The sequence below is a fragment of the Monodelphis domestica genome, chromosome 5 (assembly GCF_027887165.1).
Source record: "Monodelphis domestica isolate mMonDom1 chromosome 5, mMonDom1.pri, whole genome shotgun sequence".
Lineage (NCBI taxonomy): Eukaryota > Metazoa > Chordata > Mammalia > Didelphimorphia > Didelphidae > Monodelphis > Monodelphis domestica.
Window position 1 is genome coordinate 80,371,499 of NC_077231.1, and position 27,576 is coordinate 80,399,074.

The following is a 27,576-nucleotide window of genomic DNA, read 5'->3' on the forward strand; positions in this document are numbered from 1 at the left end:
ATGATTATGAGGAAAAGAAGGAAAATTGTACTTTACCATTTTAATGAAGGAATTTTTCTGAAATAGTTACGGCTCTTCAGGAAAGCCTATATTTCTACATACAATGGACCATACTCTTTAGAGGAATAACTGTGAATGCCATAAGACGCATTCATTTGAACAACAAACATTAGGTAAATTTTAGGAAAACAAAACTTTTCCAAAATACATTTGATATCTGAATGCTTTAATGAGCCTGACGTGTGCCATGTTTTTTTTTTTTAATAATCTCACAAAAATCTTCCTTACATTAATCATAAAGACAAAATCCCAGCTCGGTTCCCAGGGGCACGAAAAAAACCTTTCAACTATTTATAGTCTCACACTGACCCTTCTGGGAGCAGACTGACTCCCGAGACAAAGAGGGATCCGCCAGTGCTGTTCGGCTTTTTCAAGCTGCCTGGGATCCTCAAGCAGGAAAAGAATCCACTTGGAATTAGTAATAAATTATTTCAATACTAACAAGAGCTCGGTATCCTATTACAGAGATCGGTTCCATCAATCTATTGTGTGAGCACATACTCCTCCAGGGGCTGTAAGGAGAAAGTACAGCCTCTGTGCAAATGTAAAACAAGAATCAACACCAAGCCTCTCCGTGTATTAAATGTTAAGGTAAATTTTGCCATCATGGTAGTTGTTTGTGTCGTATGAATGTCATTACGGAAGAACAGAAAAATAGAATGTCATTTCATGAGCATCGTCAAAAATAAACTAGCTAAAAGTGTGTGTGTGTGCATATGTGCGTGTACGTGCGCGTGTGTCTGTGTGCGTGTGCGTGTGTATGTGTGCGCGTGTACATGTGCGCGCGTGTACATGTGTGTGCGTGTGCGCGCATGTGCATGCGTGTGCTCGTGTGTGTGCGTGTGCACACGCCCGCACACAAACTGCATATTCGCGCTGAGCCGGGGGCCACCAGACTGCCTTCCATTCGCCGCGCTCGCTCCGATATCGGTTCTGGAAGCCCCAAGTTCTCCGGGCCTGGCTCTGCAGATGAGCAGGTCTCCGGTCTCCTCCCAGAAGAGCCTCTCCCCTGCTGAGAGGCGTCCCCCGCGCTCCCTGCTTGCAGCCAGCCAATCTTCGGCAGAAGCCTTTGCCCAGCGCCCGGCACTAACGGAGCAGGCAAGGCACATCCTCCCTGGCCTGGCGCGCGGCTCTCCATCCCGCTGCACAGTCCCTCTTCAGAGCCCTTCGGGAAGCCACCTGGCTGCCGGGCCAGGCAGAATGGCCCAAGGGCTGCCCCAGACCCACGACCTACAGAAATTCATTCCCCCTCCAAAGAGTGTGGCCGAAGCGGACAGAGAAAAACCAAGCGGAGGGACGATGCTTAGTGTCAGTGGGGGCTGCCCAAGCTGGTCTTTCTGGCCAGACCCTGCCCGAGCGCTGCCCAGCTCCCCGGCCCGGCTGGACAGCCCCCAGGAACAAAGAGCTCTGTCTTTAAAAAGCAGCTCACAGAGCAGGAGGAAGGCAAACAAGGGCTGCTGCATAGCTAAACTTTGCTCCTAGCCATCCTCCCAGAACCCAGGACAGACATACTTAAACATTTGCTGAGCAGGCAGCTGGGTAGCTTAGTGGATGGAGAGCCAGGCCCAAAGACGGGAGGTCCTAGGTTCAAATATGGCCTCAGACACTTCCCAGCTGGGTGACCCTGGGCAAGTCACTTGACCCCCATTGCCTAAGCCCTCACCACTCTTCTGTCTTGGAACCAATACACAGTACTGATTCTAAGACTGGAGGTAGGGGCTTCAAAAATAAATAATAAAATAAAAATAAACCTTTTTTTAATGAATAGCTAAAAAACGGGCCCATATATACTTCAGGTCTAGGAGGATTTCACAGACATTTTCCTATTTCATCCTGTTAAGAACCATGTGTGGTGATGGCAGTGCAATAGGGTACTAGACCTCTAGTGAGGAAGATCTGAGGTCAAATCCAGGCTCAGATACTTATTAGCATTTCAAAGACTTGCTAGCTGTGTGACCCTGGGCAAGTCCCTTAACCTGGCTTACCTCAGTTTCCTCATCTGTAAAAATGAACTGGAGAAGGAAACCGCAAACCATTCCAGGATCTCTGCCAAGAAAGCCCCCAAAGAGGTTGCTGAACAAAATGCACCTTCCTGGGCAAATTCAAATGTTGCCACTGAACCTAAAAAAGATATTTCTGAAGATTCTAAAATCTGAACTGTGTGTCCCTCCACAGATCTCCTTTTTGACGAGGAGTGGAGGTGAAGACCTGTAGGGCCAGGCACAGTGCCCAGAAAGGGCCACGGGCTTGTTCTGGGGGGTGGCGAGGAGCAGCTGACTGAACCAGCTGCAGAGCACATTAAAGTGAGCGAGGCTCCTTTCATCTTAGCACCAGTCTGTCTAATCAGGAGCCAAAGAAGCCCCTCCCCAGGATAATCTCCCCCACTAAACCCCTACTTCTTTTCTGCCTTTGAAGGAGAGGAAGCAATTAATTCCACTACCTGACCCCCCCAGCCACACACACCCTTAGGCGCAAACTGTGACCTCTGAGAATTTGACAAAAGGATAATCTCAAAACAATCCCCTTCAAATATTAACAAGGATTCTTTTGAACTATTAATTGTCATTCTCATCTGGGCAAAATAAACAGCTGGTTCCACCATTGTCACCCCTCCTCTGCGGAGATGCCAGGCTACTGGCACCCTTTACTAGGCCCATCTCCAGGAGACCCTCTCGCCAGGGTTCTAGCACACCCCAATCCCCTAAAGCCTCCAAGAGGGACAGACACCTCCATCCGCTCCAAAGCTGGCGCACTCTCTTAGCTCCCCACTTGCCCAAAGCTAAAAGGTCCCTCTGGGCCTCCACTCCTCCTCCGGGCCTCGCCGAGAGCGATTCGTGCCCTCATCCCATCAGGGCCAGGCTCTCCCGGACTTCCGGGGCAAAGAGGAATCTGACCCATTCAAAGGTGCTGCAGAGGGTCCCATCTAAGTGCCAAGGCAGCCAAGAGGCCGACCCGAAGGGGGCCAGGACCAGGGCACTGCAATGGAAAAGGGGGAGTGCAGCCCACGCCAACAGCATTAAGCAATCTGTCAAGTTACAGGTAAAAAAAATCAAGGGAAAAAGGCAAGTTGCACTCAGGAAGGCGGACAGGACTTCGACTTGAGGCACTCCCTTTTCCAAGCCTCCCTCACCTATAAAGGGCGGAGAGGCCAGGGCGGACAATGAATGAATAAGTGTTTTGCAGGCTATTCCCCTCTACTTCCCAGGCCATGTACATACATCATAACGAGGACCTTCTGGGAAGTTATCATCATATAATAAATTGTAATAATGTTCATTTATAATCTAATAACTTTATATCATATATGACTTTATAGACTATGATGACTTTATTCTAATAATGAAATCCTAATATTATTGCAATCACTTAGCAAAATGTAAAGAAAGCGCTTCAGGAAGATAGACGATGGTTTCAAAGGAGCTCAGAATGAAGAGTTTACCAACTCTTTTGGTTCAAGTCCCTTCTTTGACTTACTCCTAATACCTGCTACCGACGGAACTGCTTTCCACTTTTCACTGATGAAGGTACCTAGCAAGGAGGCATGATTTTGAAAGAAAGTTAGGGAAAAGGCCAGAAGGGAAATGAAATCCCTCCAAAAACTTGGGGTTCCGGGAGGAACGCACCAATGGGAGAAGGGGAACAGGCCTTAGGAGGAGATGTTCCACAGGGATCTGAGCAGAGCGGAGCAGGTTCCAGGAGTTCCCAGGAAAGAGGTCCCTCCGAAGAGGGCTGAAGTCAGAGACAGGCCAGCCTCATCCATTCACCAGCAGGAGGAAAAACCCAATCTTGCTTTTGCCCTGTAAAATACTCATGATGGCCCTGGTGACACCTAGCTTCAATTATGAGCGATTCGCATATTCCAATCATGTTCCTAGTATTGTGCCACCATATCTAATGTCTTAAACTTAAACTGCTAAAATGGTGTTTGCAACCACCCCGGCTCATAAGGAATGCATTCACAACTCAAAGGTTTGACAACTGCAGGAGCCATTTATTCCCTCCGTGCCCTGGGTTTTCCATCTCCTTTACACTTACGAAACTTCTCCAAAGGGGGCCAGACTGAAAAGCGATGTAACTGGAGAGCAGGTAAGAGGCAGAGCATAGAGAAAGGCTCCCAGTCTGTGCGTCAAGAATGCGGGGAATATGGGGGGGGGGGGGGGGGTGCTGGGTAGCTCAGTGGATGGAGAGCCAGGCCCAGAGACTGGAGATCCTAGGTTCAAATCTGGCCTCAGACACTTCCCAGCTGTGTGACCCTGGGCAAATCACTCAACCCCCATTGCCTGACCACCCTTCTGCCTTGGAGCCAATACACAGAATTGGTATGGGTTTAAAAAAAAAAAAAAAGAATGCTGGGGACACCAAGCCCCAAGGCATTAACCCTTTGCATCCTGGACTAGTTACAAGATCTTCCTCCAGATACAATACACACTGTCAGATATATTTAAAGAGACAATGGGGGCAGTTTAGGTGGCTCAGTGGACAATCAGTCCTGGAGATGAAAAGTCTTGGATTCAAATCTGAATTCAAGACACTTTCTAGCCGCACACCCTGGACAAGTCACTTAACACTAATTGCCTAGCCCCAGTGGCAGGAAGGGGGGGGGGGGGGATGAAGAATTTCCAGTATTTATTACTGAATAAAGAAATATTTTCTCTTATTAAGTGACTAATTTTATATAAAGAAGAGAAATAAAATATTGAGGTGGGCCCGATAACACTTTAAAATGTCCCTTTAAATGCATATGTTAATTAAGTTATACTTTAATACAGCATGTGAAGAGTGCTTCAACCAAACAGATGGAAGAAACCATTAAAAAGGTTCAACGGCTGAGAGGGCGACGCAGCAAAGCACTGTGGAGTGCTCAGGGTGTGTTGGAGCACAAAGGACAACACGGCCATCCAATGCAGCTGAGGAAGTCTCCAGGTGTAACGACTTTTCGTGCCACTGGACCCAGGCTTCCAATGCCAGAGAGTGGGACTGTCTCTGTGCATCGACTTTTCCACTTAAATCTCCATGCACAAGTGTCTTTGTGCACACTCATCTATACACCATAGGTGAAAACGCACAAAGACAATCGTCATCCTTGGTTACCGAGAGACTACTACTACTTTAATACTGTTTATAGGCCAAAATATGATTGTCATACAGAAAAATAAAATGGTACAATGAAAAAAAATGTCTATGTTGATGTAACACCCAGTGGAATTGCATGTGGGCTACGGGAAGGGGGGGGGGAAGAGGAGGGAGGAATAGAATGATTTTTGTTACCAAGGAATAATGTTTGAAATTGACCAAATAAAATTTAAATAAATAAATAAATGAAAAAGAAAAATGGAATAGGAAAAGAAAAAAATAAATGTCTATGTTGACAAAATTCTACATAATTTCAAAATCCAAATTTTTATCTTTAATTCAAATATTTGTGGTGGTATATTTTAATAAAGAACTATTTAAAAAACAAGAACTCTTCCAACAAAAGAACCAGGTGTTTCCAAATGTAATGTCGCATTTACTGTACTAATGCTCTTACAAATTTAAAAAGTGGGAATCAATGCTGGTCTTCTCTCCCCACCCCACCTATTAAACTAAGGTTCAAGGCCATCCCTTGTGTGTAAGGCCCTCCCCCGCTGAGGCTCCATGTTCCCAGCCCAGTTGCTGTTACAGTGCCCCAGGTCCCGGATTCAAAATAGATAAACAAAGGCTCACTGTAAAACCAAGTCTATAGGACTGGCATGCATTAATTAAGTCAGATGACAAGTTCTTCAAACTTACTGACAAACTAGAGGGCCCGATCTATCACCAATGGGGCAGCGCAAGCTTTCAATGGATTTCCTTTTCAAAGGTGCCCCATGAATCATCAGGAGTCAAAAATGCAGACAGACCAAAGGCCAGCCCTAAAAGTCACAGGGTCACCAAGCACCCAGTCGGTGGCCAGCACTGGACTAAGCGCCAAGGAGAGGCAGGGCCAGGAAAGGCTTCTCAAAGGACCGCTGGATGGAAGGGAGTGAAAGGCAGGCATGGAGGGGGGTTCTAGTCTAGACAGCTTAGGACAAAAATGGGGGGGGGGGGATACATGGGACCCAGCCTGGAGAATTCCGAACTCCACAGGGAGGAGTCCACAGTTAATCCTAGACCTAATAGGACGTGCAAAGTGCTGACATGAAGGTTATGAAGGGGAAACCTACAGGGAATCCAATGAAAAGGCTGTGCTACTGGAGGCAGAAAAAGAGGAGGGAAGACTGGAAAGGCCTGGGCCAAGGCCCGCTTCTAGAATGGACAAGGCACCCCAATGCACAGGGTCCCAAGCAATTCCGAGATACTCCGACTGACTTACTGGTCTGCTTCAGTGAAGGGAATCCATATACTCATTAAAAGCCCTCTCCACCCCCACCCCCCCAATTATACTTGATACAACAGAGACCCAACAAATATTACTGACAATTCTTTACCTCCCAAGAATACACTTCTCCTGGAAGCATAAAAGCTTGCTCTCCTTTGCCCATTTAATAGTACAGTAGTATAGCATAGATGTGTATATGTCTAGCAAAGTATTTTCACATCATTTTCTCTGTTCAACTCATTTACAAATCACACTTGCTTGTCAAAACCAGAGGAAACTTTCAGAAAACCCAGGGTTCACCAATCTAAAAAAAAATGCACCCAAAGTTTCCATTCAAAAATATTTATGTTTGTGGTGCCCCCCCCCAAAAAAAGGGATACTGAAGGGATATCCATCAATTGGGGAATGGCTGAACAAGCTGTGATGTATGATTGTGATGGAATACTATTGTTCTATAAGAAATGATGAAGAGCATAGTTTCAGAAAAACCTGGGAAAATTTGTATGAACTGATGCAAAGTGATGTGAGCAAAACCAGATGTATGTAGGCAGCAGTATTTTAACAACCATCAACTGTGAAAGACTTACCAAGTCAGATCAATACAATGATACAGAACAATTTTAAAGGATTGAGGCTATCCACTTCCAGAAAGAAATGATGGATTCAACTTGCAGACGGAAACATTTTTTTCCTTTTTCTTGTTCCTACCCACCCAACCCACAACATGGCTAACGTAGAGAACTGTTTTGTTGACTTTATATGTATACTGGATACTGTATTTTTCACCTGAAAGAACTGAAAGAACTGCAAGAGAATTTGGAACTGAACATTTTCAAAAATCAGTAAAGATAAAAACCAAAGTTTTCATTTGGTCTCATGGTTAGCTGTTTTCTTAGCATTGTCTCTAACCCATTTCCATCACTCTACCCTTCTTTCACCAAACGAAGATTTTATTTAGTGACCCATAATTATTCTTATCCATTATGTCAAAAACAAAACTGCTCGATTTCGAGATTGCTGGTGTTTTTAAAAAATTCAAGAATTTATTTCCACTTCCATGCCCAAGTCCCAAAACTCCTTATTCTAACACTTGAATAGCTCAGGTTTATAGCATTCTAGGCTCACCTTAAGTATCCTGCATTTGACAAGGAAACAACTCACCAGGGTCATCCAGTGAGTGTTGAGGCTTCACTCAGGCCTCTGCTGACCATTATTATAATATTATATTATTATTATTGTTGTATTATCTTTATCTTGAACCAGAAATTCCTTCTAGCTAAACTTATATTCTTCCCAAAATTAGTTGTTAATTAGTAAGTTTAACCTTTTGTAAGTTGCTTCCCCCACCAGGAAATGCCTTGTTCCTCTCCACCTTTCCAAAGTCTAGATATTTTTTATGGCATAGCCAGTTCTCACCATTCTGCAGACCTCTTCTTAAGGAGATTTTTATGGAATGCAAATTTTCCCCTGGAAGTGAGGAAGGAGGGAGGGAGGAATGGGGCCATGTGCTTGTGGAGGGAGGAGGCTGGCACACGATTCAAAAATCTGCTCTGGCCAGAGACAGAGAACTGGGAGCAGAAGGAGGAACACAGGGCCAGGGCCAGCCACATGAAGTTCTGGCCAGAACTAAGAGGCAGAACACACATGGGGATGAGGGAAAGCCAGATCCAGACAAGAGAGCACTGGTAATAGATCAGGAATAGGCACAGGGTACCTGAGCTCAGAATGACAAAAGACAGTTCAGTGGCCAAGCATGAAGGTAAGTGGTCTCTGTGCCTCAGTTATTCTGAGATGTTTTAAGGGTTTTCTGCACAGAGAAGAGGGTTGAGAGAGCCTGGGGAGCACAGAACCAAGGAACAAGAGCAAAGAGTACCATTAACATAGATTTGTTTTTTCTTTTTTAGAATTCAGAATTCTTTCTGGGAAGACAAATGTGCATAAGGTGAATTTATGGAAATTGAGAACTGCCTGCACAAGTTAGTCTTGAACTAGATCTCTAATCTCCACTGGCATTTCCTTTTATTTAGTAGTAGAGAGCCCCTGTACAGTATTCCACTGGTTATCAATAATCACACACTTTGCGCCACTGCCAGGCTAGATCTGTGATCTCAGCCACGTGCCATTTCTTTTCTGGTGTCACCTGCACCCTCTCTACATGTCACCCTGAGGAATTTTCAGAGTGCCTGAGAGTTGGAAAGGACCTCAGGGGGCACTCTATTCTAGTTTGTGGCTCATTCGTGAACTTTAGTGAAGATATTCAGCACTGCCTACAGTCTGAAAAAAGGGTTATTAGATTGTGACCCTGGGTAAGGGTCATTTAACCTGCCTACTTCCTGCTGCTCTTCTAAGACAGAAGTTTCAGACAAGAAAATGGGTTAGACTAGTTTGGGGTTTGGTTTCTCTTACAATTTTCCTGGTTTAATATGAGGTTTTAGTATGAATGTCCTATTCACAGCACAACGGAAAATAAAACAAGGTATAACTGTTTAAAACTACTCATAAATACTGGATTTCCATTATGTAATATTGTTGAAGCTAACACAAATTCTGGTTTAAAAAAAGAGAAATTAATTCTCGATGCTCCAAGTGAGGGCAAGTTCCCCAGACAAGAAGAGAATTGACTCATCTCTAGATGGAGCTAAGGATTCTCATATTTTCAAATTTACTGATGGCTAGGAATAGGCACTATTAGATAATATATTCTTGAAATTCAGCTTAAGTATACAAAGTTCCATCCAAAGGAATGGGGAAAATCCAGTGAAAATAGCAACACACTGAATTAAATAACATTTACCAGGATGTGATGCAAGGAGCTTAGTTAAGCCCCAGCTTTTTGAGTTGGAAAAAGAAGCTGGTTCATTAAAGTTGCAGAGACCAGCACAGTGAAAGAGGCTGCATCTTTTCAAAGAACTATAAAAGATCTGAAGAGTACTGCAAAATTAGGCTTAGGGGTTAGGTATGCCAAAAAATCCTGGGGGGCAAGCTACTTGACCCCAAATGCCTGTTGTTCTGCATTGGAGCCAATACTGTTTCTAAGACAGAAGGGAAAAGAAAAAAATGAACAAATACATAAAATATCAATACTCAGTAGGAAAAAACAATATAACTAAACAGAATACAAGTTAATAATAGAGAATGAAGTGGGCAGCATATGAGTATATTTTCTTAAATCCTTACTTTCTGTTTTCAATTCTATGACAGAAGGGCAAGAGCTAGGCAAACAAGGTTAATTGACATTTGAACCCAGGTTCTCCTGACTCCAGGTCTGGTGCTCTATCCACTAAGCCATCTCGCTGCCCTGACAGTATTTTTAAAGCTGAAGTCACTAAAAACTAACATGATTATGGGGCTCAAAATTCAAAGCCTCAATCAACATGCAGGGGTATGCATTGTATTTCATACAATGACGTCAATTGTTATATTATTTTCTAATACGCTCTTTTTTAAAGTATTAATACCCACGAAAATATTCAATTCGGTAACATTTTCATTAAACTCTGTCCTAAATGTCTGTCACCAACCCTAAGTTCAGTATCCATGGATTAAAACAATGTCACCCAATCCGAAGACGACAGATGACACTGTGCATCTTAGTGAACTAAAAAGAAAAATGGATTTTGGAGTCAGAAACTGTTGAGCCCCTTATTCCCTGGGGGGACAATCAAAGTCCAAGAGGCGCCTTAAAATGTCTTTGCTCACAACCACCAGCTAACCTGGGTGATACAAGTACTGAGATTCCCATTCCACATTGTCAGAAAACAGACTCATCAAATGTTAATCCAAAACAAAAAATTGAAGGAATTTAACTTCTAGAAATGACTAAGCCATCAACAGTCAGAGGAATCAGCTGGTTTAGAACCACTGGCCACAAGACTATTTATAAAAGGTAATCTCCAATTTACCAAAGGTTATGTTCCCAAAATTTATTACAGACTTCATTACGCAGGACTTGAAATACATTTTCCCTCAGAAATAACACTGAAAGTTGGTAGGGTCTTACAAACCCCCAACTGGTTTCTTCAAGGAACCTTAGTTTTCTTAAGGGTTGGTACTAGGCAATGATTTTAAAATGTTTCTATACCTTGAAACTGTGAAGGATTCTAAGTAAAAAAAAAAATGAATAATTATGTTTTACTTTAATAACAACTATTCTGCCATTATTCATAATCTAACAATTTTTAACACGTTAAATTTTAAGTCAGAATTTTAGAGTTGGGATTGGTAACAAGAATTTTAAAATCAACAAGTAAATTTAATTAGCTAATAAAATTAAGCACACCAAGATCATGAGCAAACCAAGTTATATATAATGCATTTTCATTTCTTTGGATGTGTATATTTCCAGACTTTCATGAAAATGGGTTTTTTTCCCAGAAAACTTTTTTCCAAGATTCCAAAATTTCTATTAACTGTCTGCCACCAGGAGGAGCTAAGAAAACTACAACTAGAATGTAAGAAGAAACACCCATGTCACCTATATTGTTTACATATGTTGGACAAGGGTCCAAGAAAAGTATCCATTTAATAGACAGAAAAAGCAAATAAGAGGATCTGTGAAAGAGAATAAATCTATTTTTGCCACAGGCCCAGGGACCAGTGGTCTCTTCAATGTGGGTCCTCCTCCAACAACCACCCACACCTTCCCTTTGCTCCTGTAATTCCTACAGAGAGGTCACCCAAGGTGGAGAGGCCTCAGGGCCATCTCTTAACATTTTTCAGGCTGTCGTTCTGTTACATAGTTGCATGGTTTCTCATAATGTGCTCTGGCCTACTCAAGGCCATTGTTTGGGGTGAATCTCAACTTTAATTTTTTTGAAGACCACGGTACTTGTGATAACCAGATGCAAGTGTCTCCATAGGAATGCTGTTGCTTTAAAAATTAATCTTTTTTTCCCAGGAAAAGTTGAGGTCACTCAAAGAACTTTACAATTCCCTCTCCTCTTCAATTCGGGGTCCATTCCAACGTCCATGCTAAGTGTCTCTCCATGCTCTAGAAATATACTGCTGGATCAGTTCTACAAGTTTTGCATTAAACTGCTTCTAGCCTCAAAATAGGTATTCTTCGTTCTCTGCCCTGGCCACCCCTCTGCTGAGTCAGGAATGCACTCCCTCATCACCCCAACCTCACTGAATGCTTCTTTTCCTTTGAGGCCCAGACCAAACACCATCTTCTAGATGAAAGCAAGGCCTTTCATAATTCCTCCAACTATTGGTGATCCCCTAACTGCCTTGTGCTCATTTGTATTCTCCTGATAGCTATTCTGTGCATGCTGACATATGTATGTGTTGTTCGGATCAACCCCCAACCCTTACAAGATAAGCTCCTTGAGAGAAGGAATTGTTTGATTCTTTCTATGGGGATCCCCAGCACCTAACACAGTAGATGATTAATCGATGATCACTGACTGATTCATCCACTTGGGCTTTCCTGTTTGGATTAAATCAGAGTGAGATGAATCTTATAAATGTGACTGCAATGTTCTGAGATAGATTCATTAGCACAGCATCAACCATAAATGCATTTATATATATTAATACACACACATATTAAAGGATCCCAATTCTACTGGACACCCTTGGTGACAGGCCAGTGTATGACCTTTGGCAGGTATACATCTTTGATGGAAGATTAGGTGTGAACTATAAATCAGTTACAATCAAAGAATAAAAAATAAAAGAGTAAATCTAAAAAGGTGGATCCATTTAAATAAGCAGAGACTAATGACATGTAACTAAGAAGTTTAATCATATTTAAAAATGGCCAGATGGGAGGCCGAGCCACCACTCATTATTTTTCCAGAGTTTCTGACAATTTAATGTCATGCTAAAGTTTCCAAAGTAAAACTCATGAGATCTTCACAGCACCTTGTGACCGAGGGTCAACATTTATTATCTCCATTTTTTATAAGGAAACCAGATCAGAAGAGTTAAGCAACTAGCCTTTTAGATCAAACTGAGTATTAGAAGCAGAATTCCAACTCAAGTGTCCTGGGACTCCAAAGGAAAGCTCTTTCCATTTCACAAGGACCAAAAAGAACCTGAGAATTTGAAAAGGAAAAATGGTGTATTACTGTATTATTTTCATCCCAGGAGCACCTCAAATTTAATTTAACTGACCATTTTCCCCTGGATGCCCTGATCCTCTTTCTGACTCTCCTATCACTCTTAAAGGCATCCCCATTCTTGATAGCCACTAATGTTTACAACCTAGTTGTCATATTTGGTCACCTTATTTTCCACACACCAGGTCCTATCAACTCTTAATTCCATGAAGCCTTCCCTGATTTTCCTAGTTGGAAATGTTTTTTTCTTTGCTGCTTCTGTTTCTATGTTTCCTCTTATGAATTTATATGTATCTAGATATGTGTCTATATACATATAGACTAGACTGTAAGAACCTTAAAGGGCAGAGTCCATATTAATTTTTTATTTTCCCCAAGTATCTAGTGGGTGCTTATTAATGTTCATGGTGGCACATTTGGGTGAATATTACTTTATGCAATGGCTAATGCACACTTAATGGATTACTTCAAAAAGGAGTAAAGACTAAAAATATAAGGTCAAGAAAGGTTTATTCATGGATACATATTCATGATTCTTCTTTTGTTGCTTTTTTGTTAGAAAAAACCTCTCTCTCTGAGCCACTAATAGGATTCCATTTTTAAAGCTTTATGAACACAATGGACAGAGACATCCTTGGAGTCAAGAAGACACTAGCTGACTGTGTGCTATGGGCATGTCAAGGTCTCTCAGGACCCCAGACCACTCTCTCAACTCTTTAACAAGTTAAAAGTGCTCTCAGTTTTATAATTAAATTCAACACACATGTATTTATTGAATTTGCCTGTTATTTTTTGAAAACCTACTATTATTTGTCTATCGAACACCTACTATGTGCAAGGCAGTACACTAACATTAAGGACACAAACATAACGCCAACCCTCTCTCTCTAAGGGATTATATTCTACTAAGGAGAGACAAATACACAGAAATATGTGTAGAATTTTTCATGGTTTCAATAAACTGGGAACAAAATAAGAGTCCACCAACTAGGGAATAGCTGAACAAACCAGGACCTATCAGCTCTCACATGGTCAATTATCCTGCCAATGACTTGTAGAACTACATAGCTGTCTCTAGTCTTTCTCCTAACCTCTAGCAGTACTACATACTCAACAGGTTCAAAGCTGAACTCATGCTCTTCCCTCCAACCCTTTTGTCAAACTTCCTTTGTTCTATAAGGTCTTCACTGTCCTTCTAGTCTCATAGGAGTCACATTCAACACCTCACTACACCCACCCCCTGGAGTGGATTGGGTGCCAGATCTTGTCATTAGGCTTTAGGATTTTACACATATAAATAACCTCTTGAGCCTCAGTTTGAATTAGATGATCTCACAAATCCACAATTCCGCAAATATGCTAAAAACTTTACCACAAAGCGCCATGAGGATGTTGAGTGACCAAAGGTTGATAAGTTACTAACTGGACAACTGACAGAGATTTTCCTTAAAATAAGTAATAATTGTTTTTATTTCCTCAAAACAAATCATTAAACAATACTACCTTTCTAGAAATGATATAAGAAAATATGAATTTTAATAAAATGTCAACCATAAAACTATAGCAGTAGATGAACTCCAAACTAACAGATACCTTGTCAATAAGTCTTATGCTTAAATCATGCCCACTAGATCAAAGGTATAATTTTTTAAAGGTTAGCTACTTTATAGTCTTTAAAAAGAACCATAAACCAGGTTCTGTATTTAATTACTATAATTCAATTGTGTTTGTGTAAAAATTGACACACACATCTTCCCAAGTAACAAATATTGCATTAGAAGTCATTGCTGTATTCTTGCAAAGCTCAATGATGCCACCAACTTCAATGAGGGTATTTAAGTAGGATAGCTGTAGAACTGGATTTGGGATGCCCTGGAATTTTATTGGTCACACTGAATGACTCATTCCAGCTCTAGGGAGTTCTGTTGATATCCTAAATGGGTATCTACATCCTAGTACTCATTTTTATTGAGCAGACTCAAAACTCATATGACCTCTGAAATCTCTTTCTCATTCATCCATTCCTCTCTACATCAAGTAAATTTGACTACTGCTCTCTAGCCATCTTGTATATAGGGTATTCCAAAAGAGGTATTAAAGCTCCAGGAGGGCAGGAAATTTGTCTTACCTAAAACTGTTATATTATTTTTAAATTTTAAATTTTATTTCCTCCAATACCAGAGGATATTCAATGTCAATGTTCTCAGGCATAGAACCAACCCAACCTATATCCAAGCTTCCTCCTGCTTCCTTCCCTCTTCTATGACATCTTTCCCTACCCTCTAAAGGTCTCGGAGGCCCTCCTAATACATATCATTTCTAGTTTATACCATACAATTTTGTGTATAATTATATACAATTAGCTACTTGAAATCTCTAGGAAATGGATCTCTTTATTAAAGTGTTCCAAGTGTTAACCGCTAGAATGGAACAATTTTTATTTTAACCATTTTGGAAGGACATGGATGAAGAGTCTGCTTGTGTCAGGAATTATGCTAAATCTTTTATTGTGAACTGCTAAAATAAAGTATAGCCAACATAATTCTTCAGATTTTGTTTTTGCTTTTGTTTTTCCAAAGGGTAATTACTTTTATACTGAACTCTCAAGGAGTTAGTGCCCAAGGAAGGAAAGGAGTAGTAAGAGGGTATCCAGCTGTCTTTAATGTACACAAGTCCCAAGCCTAGAAGAACACCATCTGATGTGAGAGCCATGACTGCCAGGGACATCTGAAGGATGGAGAGTATGGCTTATGGAGCCGCACAATTTAAGGGTAGGAAGTAGAATGTTCATGAAGGGGATGGTGGATCCTAGAGTCAAGATGGCGGTATAGAGGCAGCAAAAGTTCAGACCTCTGAAAAGCCTACTTTACCAATTACAAACTAAATGCTCCTAGGGAACTGAAAATCAAACCTAACAACAAGACAGAGCCAAGGAACCCTCCTGCTGAACTCAATTTAAAAGGTATGCCCCCCAAAGAATTCAAGAACACTCCAGTTTAAGGGGAAGGGAGAAAGAAGGTCCCAGGTACACCCCCCACCCCACCACCACCACCCCCAGCTCTAAGCCTCCAGCCACAGATGGAAACTCTGGGCAGGCAAAGGCACTAGTCTGGAGGGAGTACCTTTCAGGCAAAGCTGTGCCAGACTCAGAGTGTTGAACACAGACAGTGGGGAAGGAGTTAGAGAAGGAGCTCAGAGCAGGCAGCCTAGTTGCAGTAGAGGAGACCCTCCCTATTGCAACCCCCTTCCAGGAGGTTTTGGCCTCAGGGCACATCCAGCCCAACCCCCTGCTGGACTTAATCCCATTAAAAGTCTTCAAAGGGCAGGGAAGCTCAAGCTCCAACATCCCTCCCCAACAGACTGCTGATCTTTAATCTAATCAAAGCCTCCAGAGGGCAGGGAAGCTCAAGCTCCAATATTCCTCCCCCACAGACTGCACTGAGAGATTTGCTGACAAAACTCCAAGAGGGAAGACTGGCAGAAAAGCCCAAAACAAACAAACAAACAAACAAAAAAATGAGAGGAGCAAGAACAAAGACAACTGCAGGGAGTAAAGAAGGGGTAAATATGAGCAAACAACAGAAAAAGAAAAAAAGAAACTACATTTGACAGCTTCTTTACAGGCAATGAACAAAGAGCACACAGAACAGAGGAGGAGGGAACACCAAGCAATAAAACAGAAAACACAGCGAAATGGATACAGGCTTTAGAAGAACTCAAAATACAATTCAAAACACAATTAAGAGAGGCTGAAGACAATTGGGAAAAGAACTTAAAAACTAAGATAAGTCATTTGGAAACAGGCACTTGAACTAAAATGAGAAAATAGTGTCTTGAAAGCCAAAACGAAGAGGATGGTGAAGGCCCATCATGTCATACGGGGATGAGCTTCAGGAACTGACTGTGCCTATCCCAGAGAGAAGGCCTGGGGAGATATAGTAGCCAACTTCTGGTATCTGAAGACCCAGCATGGGGAGAAAAGAGCAGACTATTTCAATTTGAATCTAAAGGACAGAACTAGCTGCAAAGAGTGAATATTGCAAAGAATCCACTTGAGACTAGATGCCAGGAAAGAACTGCGTGGCAGTGAGAGCTCTCTATGCAGTGGCTTCCCTCCCCATCCTTGGAGATCTTCAGGCAGAAGTATGTTACAGAGAGTGGAGATTGATTCTTTCATAAACGGGCTGAACTGGATTGCTACCAAGGTCCTTTCCAACTCCCAGATTCTGTGAGAATTTTCTTGAAGACTCTGGGTTGTGCTTTTAGTCACTATGTAAGAAACAAAACTGTAAATATTGCATACAATCCTCCCAGCCTAGTGAGAAATAGTAATCTACACCAAAACTAAATGACCCGCACTGCTAGGATGCTGGAGTTCTAGTATCTCTCGTTTGCCTCCATGTTGGCTGATAATATTCAACCATTTCTGCAAACCTGCCTGCTCCACATCCCATCTGATCATCCTCCCAAGACTCTGGCCCATAGAGCCCTGCTGTTCTGGGCCAGTCCTTCAGGGAGAGGGTTCTCCTGCCTCTATATCTGAGCTCCAATACTAAGCACAGGGCAAGTACCCAATAAAAGTTTTTCATTCATCATTCATTCATATTATAAATTCGCTACCCTATTCCAATCTGCTAAGCACATCTGACCATAGCACCATTTTTGTGAGAGTTGTGCATAAATTAAGAAAAAGGGAGGATGAGGGGCTTTCCTATGAGCAAATTTCACCAGTTTTAGTATGACTTGGTTTACTTCTATTTTGTCTTCTGAGAATCTTGTTTCCCTTTCTGATTTTTGGCTAAGTTCCAGACAGATGAGACTGCCATATTGATGATTGGCAAATGGGTGAAGTCTGTTGTTTCACAGTATAAAAAGTAGACTCCTTGAGAAGGAAAATTATGTGTTCTTACCAACTCCTTGAGGGAAACAATGCTGAGTGCATGGAGCTCCTCAAGAAATTACTAAGCAGAGCCCTATTCAACTCATTATTTTAAAATAACAAAAAGATGGATACAAAGGATAATCTCTTAATGGCATGGGTAGTCTCCTTTGGAAGCTAAGCCTTTGTTGAAGAATTCAAACTCTATTTTAAAAACTAAGTCCAGTAAAAAAATAATTCTCCAAATACAGTGTCAACCTGTAAATGCTGGGGAAACCAAAAGAAATCTGACAGCATGTTAACTAGGTTAGAAGTATGTCCCCCAAATATGAAATGATAACACTTTCTCGTGACATTTTTATCTGGGCACTTCCTACAAAAGTGGCATAAATATTGGCTTTGACTACACAGACACTTGGTATAGTTATTAAGGTGTTCTTTGACACTTCGGTCTATCCTGATTTCACCACATGGAAATAACATCTAATGACCTACAGGGCAACCCATGTCCATGTCAGCTCACATCTAACCAACAGGCTGAGGGCAGAGAGAGAACTCCTGACACTGCCTGAAAACCACTGGAGCTCACAGGGGAGCCCTACAACTCATGATGCGGTCATGTCTTTTTTTTCTTCAAATCACACCCAGGATGTCTTGGATGACATCCTTTCTGCTACTCTAAGGAGTAAACAGCACTATCCGGACATTATGCATCCTAAATCTACCCCCTATTTGGTCCAACAAGGTGCAAGACTAGGTGCACCATCCAGTGCACCACCAACCCATGTACAGAGCTTTCTGCCAGCCCTACCCCCAAGAACCAGGGGGCTCCTCCATCCCATAACAAAGTCATGGGTGAAAACATTCCACTTCAATAAATGTTCCCTTATGTATCTTTATACTGCTCTAACCTCGTTGAGGGCCAGGCATTGGTATGAAATAAACATTGAACCCCCAGCACCAAGCACAGTGCTCTAGTGAATGGATTTTACATTGGATAATTAATCAGGGTGTTTACTATCTAAGAAATTCATCATAAAATCTAAGGTTAAGCTCAATTTTTATTCATGTTAACATGGCAAAAAATGGAGTGGGATTTTTACCAGTATCTTCATGTAGCTGTTTACAGAACACGAAGTACACACACTTTTAAGCATCAAATTACTCTCATCCACTAATATGCCAAAGTAAAAAAAAATTAGATGATATGATACACAACTCTAAAATATTTATTAGAGAGGGAACTCAACCAGTAGAGAATGATCTATCAGGATATCTCAGAACCATGGAATTTTAACAATGGAAGGAGGCTTAGAGTAAATCTTTACCTAACAGTTTACCAAACCTGTTTGCTGGGACTCTTCTATCTTCTCTGAGGTTTTCAGTGAAGCCGAGTGTCCAGTTGATGGCAGTGACCTCTGCTCATAATTTGGGGCATTCCTTGAAGTCATAGTTTTCCTTTACCCTCCCTAAAATCCCCAAAGAAGAGTTCTCTCCTCATAAAAAAGGAAAGAGTATCTATTCTGATGCTTAAGTATATAAATATGGTTTAAAAAAAAAAAGAACGCTAGATTTGGACACTGAGGACCCCAGTTCCAATGGCCATCTTTTCTCTTTACTAGCTCAGGGACTTGGGCCTCAATTTCCTCCTTAAAAAGACAAACAAACAGAAGAGTGATAAGGATTAGGCAACTGGTGCTAAGTAAGTTGCTCAGGGTCACACAGCTAGGAAATGTCTGAGGTCACATTTGAACCCAGATCTTCCCAACTCCAGGTCTGGTACTCTCCACTGTGCTACTATCTAGCTTTCCTAGAAGTTTCCTCTTTATAAACAATAATGGAGTAGATGATCCCTAAGGTCTCTGGACAGCTCTAATTGTTGGGATCCTGATGGGTTCACTTAGTGTTTTATACTAAATACTTAGTGGGGAATCAATTTGAAGAATAATAGTTTCAGGAGGGGAAAAAAGACAAACAGCTTAATAAGCATTTGCCATTTTAGTTTTGAAAGATGTAAATTGCAAATTTAGCCAACTGAAAGCAAAGCCTCTCTGCTATGTGTGATAGGAATTTGAGCCATCCTCATTACCTCCTTATCAGGAAACACTCCGGTCCATACCTTCCCAGAATTCCTCCAGGAAGTCCACCCACTATGCCCAGGGCCTAGCTTCCCACCTCCTCCTTTTCTGTTTCTCAGAGCCACTTCTCCTGAGGCCTCCTGAAGGCTAATGCCACTGCCTGCTAGCAGAGATGCACTTATAACTGTGGCCCACCCCACTTCACTGAGGATTGAGGGAACAGTGGCATGGAGAAACTGGGAGTCATTCTGAGTGCTGGGGAATTCCTTTGGCTGTCAAACAAGCCAGGCTCCTACTGCTTCCCCTTGAGGGAGCAGCTCTCTGGGCTGTCTCTCCAACTGCACATTCAATCCAACAAGCATGTATAAAGTCCTACTTTGTGCCAGGCACACAAAGGCAAACCCAGACAGCTCCTGCCCTCCATAAGCGTGTGCTCCCCTGGAAGAACACAAGGTATACGTATACATTGGTCCGCTGGGGGCTTGCACAAGCACAAGGTGCCCGCCTAAGCTGAGCCTAGAAGGAAACTGCAGCTTCAGAGGATGGGAGACTGGGGGGGGGGGGGGGGGGGAGACAGGCTAGGGAACCGCTAGAAGGGGAATATTATGAAATGCCTGGAAAGGCAAGTGGGAGGGATAAAGAGCATTTTATCCTAAAAGCAGGAGAGGCGCTGAAGATTTTTTTAGGCAGAAAAATAGCATAGTCAGAATGATGTCTTAGGAACATTAAAATCTGTCAAATGTGCAGAGGAGAGATTTGAGAGGAAACGACCAGAAGCAGGGAAACATGAAGAGTTGGGCCAGTCTTGGGGAGACTGTTGATTTAATTTAGGGGGTTTTGTGAGCACTTGGATCTTGATATCATCAGTCCAAGTCACCTGCAAATAAGACCATCTGGAGGCCCTTACCTACCTACCATCTACAGGGAATACTTCCCTTCTTTGGACTTGGTGGCATATATCCCCCAAAGCACTAGCAAACACCTTTGGTGAGGACAAGTTTGATGCTTGATATATTTAACCCAATGGCCAAAGCTTTTTCAGTTGTTCTTTCATTCAAGGCATCAGCTGTGATTAATGGTGATACAAACGGGGCAGCTGGGTTGCACAGTGGTTTACAGAGCATCAGGCCTGGAATCTGGTGGACCTGGGTTCAAATGTGACCTCGACACTTCCTGGCTGGGCAAGTCACAACCCTAATTGCTTGGTCCTTGCTTCACTTCAATCTTAGAAATGATACTAAGACAGAAAGTAGTAATGGTTTAAAAAAATAAAAACAATATCAGTGACAAATATGATTAAAAATAAAGCGATGAAGATGTTTGTTTTCAGTTTTTAAAGTTATATAATGTTCATGAAGTAAAAATATAACTTAATATAACTTTTATATTAAGTTCCCAATGATCAGAAACTTATTTGAAGGTAAGAGATCCCTAAAACTACTCCAGTTTAGATAGGAAAAGGAAAAAAGAGAAAAAAACTCTTCGTGTTTAATAGAAAATTTTTATAAGCCAGCAATAGGCCCATTAAGCAAGTTACTTACACACACTGGAAATACAGATGGGCTGCTGAAGCTGAGCTAAACACTTGATCCTCCTTTGGTAATGTCAATTAGAAGGCAAGATTTAAATGTCTTCTATGTATCCACTATTACTACTCAATAACAAAGAAAATGCTATACTGGAGGGAAAAAATCGTTCAGTGAACAGAGAATTCAATATAAAACACAGTGAAGAAGCATTTCATCATCACTTTCACCAGCAACTAGTTTGTGGTTCTACTGAATGTTTACTTTGTTTTTTTCTGATAATCCTTAGGCTGCTCAGTTACAAAAGTGATGGGTAGAGAAAAAACAGTTGCAAGTAGGCAAAATAATGGAGCCTAGAGGGAGAAAAGAGCCTTGTTTCTAAATGCTATCAACTGTCCACAGCAAAGGAGCATTAATATTTCAAAACTAAAATATCATTGCAATAAACATTGATGAAAAACAAGGCATACAGCAAAAATGATTTGTTTTTCCTATGAGCTCTCAAGATGGAGCACAAAGAAAATGAAAATTCCTTTTTTCTAGTTCTTTCAAGTATATATTTTTTAAGCTAATTAATTGTTCTAACAAAGCTCAGGATACTGAATCTTTCCTTGAACACAGCCTGTTTCATTCAACTGCAAGATGCTTATTTCAAGCTGGATTGCTTAAAATACCTGACTCAATCTCACAGCATTAGGTTTGGTTCTAAGGAAAAGAATAAATTAAAATTTTTACTAAAAGCTTAATTGTTCCATTTAGTAATAGGCAATTTAAGAAATTAGCATGTCTTTAACTTTGATGATCCATCAACCAGAAGGAAAAAAAGTGTTCTAGTCTCTCAAACTACCACCTTTCAATACACATGTTACACGTCCTAAGCTGTCATATTAATACAGACCTTTAATTTGGGAAAAAGGAGGGAGGAAAGGGAAAATTGCAAAATGTAAGAGAAAAGGAAATTCTTATGTTGAGAAAAATCAATTGGATCACCCAGCCCAAAAAACAAAGGTTTGTTTTTTTTACTAGGTTTTGGAAAGACTCAATTTTTTTAAAAGCAACAAACATAATGTAACCATTTTCATATTAATGTCAATGACATATTAGCCTCTTTATTCTAAACATATATATATATGTGTGTGTGTGTGTGTTTCACTTTTATTTTGTGAAATATTCTGGAATTTCAAGAGTCAGACTTGGTTTTACTGGATATAAAATGTAGGTCCTTCTGGCCTAAGGCACCCATTTACCAAGTTAATGGCAAAGCTTTAGCACACCAGGCATTTTATCAAAATCCTTCTTAAAAGAGAAAAGGGATTCCTTCACATAGTGGGAAAGCATATTCCACAAATTCATTCGTATTTTCTTTCTATCTTTTGGCAGAATCAGGTCTGCTTATTTTGAAATATGCAAATGTTACAATCACAAAGAGATGATGATTTCAACAAGAAAAGCAGTTACCCCCCTTAGAAAGCATATTAAGAATCCCTTAAATAAGCACAGCACAAAACTGGCTCCAATTTACCTTTTGGATCCTTAAAAAAAAAAAAAAACCAACCACTCAATTTAATTTGAACTCCAGTTTTCCAGGTTTTATCCGACCAAAAGGAATAAAAGGCTTTTAACATTCTATTTACATTTTCTCCAACCTGAAGGACCCCAGCATTTCCTCACTAAATGAAGCAATTTTACTATCAGTAACAGACTAACTAGGCTGCCTTCAGAAATATCTGAGACTCAATACAGGCACCTTGTAAAAGCACATGAATAAAGTAGCGATTGGGCAAGGCTGAAGGCATTTTTTTTTCTAGGGGAACCAGAAGAGAGAGGCACATGGCTGATTGAGGCCAAGGGGTTATCAGCCGTTTCTTTCTTCAAGAAGAGCTCGGCTCCATGTGACTTTAGAGACCTCAGAAGGAAGAGGTGGGAGGAAGAGAGAAGAGTTCACAGCACTTTGGGGTCAGTACAAGCACAAGCATCCTGTCCTCATTAGCCAACCTGAGGGCAAAAACCCTGCTCATCCACAAGGAGTGGGTAAGAACAGGAATAGGAAGGAGGAAAAGTCCAGATCAGAACCAGCGTGGCAGTATGTGAGAGGCATATCCGAGAGTGAGGCAAACCACTTAAAAATAAATACAAATAACTGGGGCAGAGACCTGGCTGCACCGGCGACCCATTGCTCTCTTCCTCCGCACGGTTTCTCAGGCAGCCCAAAGGGCTCCCTTTTGCCTTGTGCCAGGAAACAGGGCAGGGTGAGGGTGCACGGAAGGGAGCTCGCTGGTTGCCCTCATCTTTGTCTGGGTTTTCCCTCCTCCTTCCCCGCCCCCGCCTGTCTCCAAGGAGCTGGAAACGCACTCCCTCTCCCTCCTACGGCGCCCAGGGAGCTCTCTCCGGTCTCCAGGGGCCGGCCCTGCCACTTCCTTTCTTCCCTTCGCCTCTGGCTCAGACCTGCCACCCCCATCCCAGGACCTGGCTGCGTCGCAGCTGCCGCCACCGCCTCCTCCGGGAGGCCAACGTTAGCGGTCTCCAGGGACTCTCCGGCTCTTCCTCCACCTCCTCGCGTGGGGATACCTCCCACGTCCCCGTGGGGGCGGGGAGGGAGGAAGAGAAAAAGGAGGCGGCAGCCGCAGGAGTATGGGAAAGGAAAGGAAAGAAAGGACCTTAGGGATCAGCTGGTCGAATGCCTTCTTTTATGAAGGAGGAAACTGAGGCCAAGGGAGAAGAGAAGGAGGGAAGATGGGACGGGGACGGGACGGAAAAGGAAAGAAACTGGGAAGGGAAGAATATAGAAAAAGGAAACCAGAGGAGAGGAAAGAAAAAAAGCAAAGGGACAAGAGAAGAAAGGGAAAGATAAGGTATAAGACAAAGTAAGGGAAGGGCAAGGGAAGAGCCATGGAAGGATAGGGGAAATTATAAAGGGGAAAGAGACAAGAGAGGGAGGGGGAGGCAAAGGGAAGGGACAGGGAAGGAAATGGGAAGAGACAAGAAAAGGAGGAAAAGACAAGAAAGAGAGGGAGGAGGGAGGGAAAGGAAAGGGAAAGGATTAAGTAAGAGAAGGGAAAGAGACCAGGGGGAGGGGAAAGGAAAGGGACAGGGATAAGGAAGAGAAGGGAAAGAGAAGGGGGAGGGGGAGGAAAGGAAAGGGACAGCTAAGTAAGAGAAGGGAAATTGACAAGAGGGAAAGGAAAGAGAGTTATGGGAGAGGGAAGGAAATGGACAGAGAAAAGGAAAGGGAAAGAGACGAGAGGGAAGGGGGAGGGGAGGGGAAAGGAAGGGGAAGGAACAGGACTAAGTGATAGAAGGGAAAGGAAAAGAGACGGGGAAAGAGACAAGGGAGGGGAGGGAAGGGGCAGGAGAGGCCGGGCAAAGGGAGAGGAAAAGAGACAGGACGGGGAAGAAAAGAAAGGAAAAGGCGCAGCGGTGAAAGGCACGGCCGGACAGACAGCCAAGCAGCAGCAGCCCCGAAGCCCTCGCCCCCGCCCCCCGGAAATACCGGGGTGGCTGCCCGGTGGGGCGGGCCCGGGCGCGGGTGCGGGTCCTCCCCAAAGCGGCGGCGGCGGTGAACAAAAAGAGCCGAGCTCCGCGGGCCTGCGGCCCCCACCCTGGGCGCTGTCTCTCCTGCCCCGGCCAGGACCACTTACCAGCCGAGCCCGAACGCGGGGAAGAGGAGCGGAGGCGAGCAGCCCCAGCAGCGGTCCGGCGGGCGGGCGCGGGCCCTGGAGTCACGCCGAGCGAAGCCCCCGGCCCAACATGGCCCCAGAGCGGCCGAGCTCGGCCGGGCGCTGACGGGACAACGGCTGGGTCGGCGGGCTGCGCTCGGGCCCCGGGCGGGCGCAGGTCCTGCGGCTCCTGCTGGCGGCGGAGCGTCGTCAGCTCCGGGCTGCGCTCCGGACCCGCGTCGTGGGCCGCGTTCGCACTGCGCCGACGGACGGACGGACGCCTCCGCCTGCTCCCCCCGCCCGGCGCGAGGGCGGGGAGTGGGGGGGAAGAGGAGGGGGAGCAGGAAAACGAACCAACCAGCGGCCGCGGCCCGGGGAGCCCGAGCGAGAGCTGCCACCGCCCCCGCCGCGACCAGCGCGACCCCTAGCGGCTGCGGCCTCGCAGCAGGAGCGATGGGCGGGGCGGTCTCCAGGGAGATGCGGAGCGCCCCGCCCCCAGCGCAGCATCTGCCCCTGGCATGGGGGAGAGAAATCTGGAACCGGGGTTGGGGGGTGGGGAAGAGTTGGGGACGGCGGCGGCGGCGGCGGCGGCGGCGGCGGCAGCAGCGAGCAAATGCCCCCCCCCCCCCCAACACAGACCTGCATCTCCTGGCCGGAAGATAAAATAACTTGTCATAAAGGTCCTGGGATCTCTAAGGCTATGTAGCCCAATTCCCTCATCTTACAGATGGAGAAATTGAGGCCAGAGAAATTAAATGAAGATATAAAAAAGGCAGAGGATTTTCACCTTAAAGCTGGTAGGGTCTCCAGAGACCATATAATACCACCCCTCGTTTTACAATTTGGGAAACTGAGGCCTAGGAAATTGAAGTGACATTATAAAGAGGTCATAGGATTTTCATCTTAAGGGTGGTAGGGTCGATAGAAGCCTAGTGCAACTCTCTTACATTACAGTTGGGTAAACTGAGGCCCAGGAAGAGAAAGTGAAGTGCCCAGATTCACAGAATTCATCTGTCTCCTAGATGTTTTTCCTGCTAGGGAGAAAACCCTTCTTTAAGAAGGGCTCCTAAAAAAAGGGCCCCGTCAACATTAATTTATATTGGTCAATCAGCAAGCCTTTATTAATATTCATATAATAAGAAACAAATATCAAATATCACCCCAAACCCATACTGGCTATGACACCCTGTACAATGTCACAACCTCCCAATTCTTTAGGCAATGCATAAGAATCAAGAGTGGCCAGAATGTGCCAACAGATGAAGTCTCTAAACTTACATAATGTTATCTTTTCATTAACAGCCTAATTAAGCACCTATTATGTGCTGGGAATACTGAGACAGAGCCCAAGATGGAAATAATGCCCATTTCAGTGTCTAGCTAACAAACCTCTAATAGAATCTGGAAAGGACTTCAAAGGCCAATCTCTTCATTCCACAGAGATGGAAACTGAGGTCCAGAGGAAATTCTTGATTTGCCCAAATTTGAGCAGATTGTAAATGGTGCAGACTCCTTCCTCCCTGAGACCTTCCCAGAGCCCTCCCACTTGAAAACTGCTAGTGCCATCATCAGCTCAATTTGCCTTTTGCTGTAAGTTTGTAAATTGCTTAAATGACCAGAATGAAGGACAGCATTGTAAAAAATCATTAGACTCAGCATCAGGAGACCTGTCCATCTTTGGACAAGTCATTGTACCACTCTGGACCTTGGTGTCTTCCTCCAGGAAATGAAGTGTTTAGTCTAACCTCTAAGGTCCCTTGCAGTTCTCAATCTACAACTGAATAAGTGGTATTATACTTAAAATGATGCATTATTAATTCTCTGAGAGCAGGAACTGTAACTTTTTAAAATATTCATGAGCTCCAATAGCCTGGAGTCAGAAAGACTCACATTCCTGAGTTCAAATCTGACCTCAGATACTTAGTAGCTGTATAACCCTGGCCAAGTCACTTCACCCTATTTGCTTCCATTTTCTCATCTGTAAAATGAGCTGGAGAAGGAGATGGCAAAGCACTCCAGTGTCTTTTCCCAGAAAACCCTCAACGGAGTCACAAAGAGTCAGACACAGCAAATGGGGTCAGGAAATATCAGATACATCTGAAAATGACTGGACAAAAACAAGACCCCAGTGGCCTAGTACAATGCACATACAAGATTTAATGAGGGTTTCTTGACTTGATATCCAAAGTTCAGATAAAGTATTGATTCCTGCCCTCCTGAAGCTTCCAATCTAGAAGAAGGAAAAGACACGGAGACAACCCTTGTTTGTAGCATCATATAAGTATGCTTCCTGAGGTTAAAGGCATCCAGCTTCCTCTTTAAGATTACACTTTATCTAGCAGCATTCAATAGTTTATTTTAATTGTTGGACAAGAAAACTAAAACGTAAATGGACTTCTTCCTTTTTTTAATTGTAGTAATAAAAAGGGAAATTGAGGAATGTGAGATTGGGTTTTAAAGAATGGGCAGGAAAGTTCAACAGGGGAAGGAAGGATATTTGGAATGACCTAAGCTAAGGTATTTTGGGAAAGAGGATGCAATTTATCTTAGGAAGGAGCAGAGAATAGTTTGGTTTGGCTGCAGTCTTAAGTCGGTTTAGTTGAATCATTTTTCAGTTTTTGCCCCACTTTCCATGACCCCATCAGGGATTTTGTTGGCAAAGATACTGGAAGCAATTTTGCCATTTCTTTCTCTAGCATATTTTACAGATGAGGAAATTGAGGCAAACAGAGTAAAGTGACTTGTCCAGGGGCCCACAGCTAGGTAGCATCTAAGGTCACATTTGAACTCGGGTACTTGAAGAAGCCTGATTTCAGGCCCAGCACTCTATCCAACTAGTTGCCCCCTATCTATGACTTTGGTTGGGCAAGTAACTTCTCTCTGCACCTCAGTTTCCTCATCTGTAAAATGAAAGTGTTAGACTGGATGGCTTTTGAGATCCTTCCCATCTCTAGAGCTATGATTCTATTAGGATC

General features: G+C 43.1%; 1 protein-coding gene across 4 annotated transcripts in view; it reads right to left on the reverse strand.

Moving 5' to 3' along the window:
- CDK17 (cyclin dependent kinase 17) overlaps positions 1-25,069 on the reverse strand; it is a 138,036-nt gene extending 112,967 nt beyond the window's left edge. Inside the window, exon 1 of one of the 4 annotated variants that reach the window (XM_001364494.4) lies at positions 24,584-25,069. The gene's annotated coding sequence lies outside the window, so the exon portion shown is untranslated. The remainder of the gene's footprint in view (positions 1-24,583) is intronic. The other 3 variants (XM_016425732.2, XM_007503241.3, XM_016425733.2) reach the window with 3 other exon arrangements.
- Between the last annotated feature and the right edge of the window lie 2,507 nt (positions 25,070-27,576).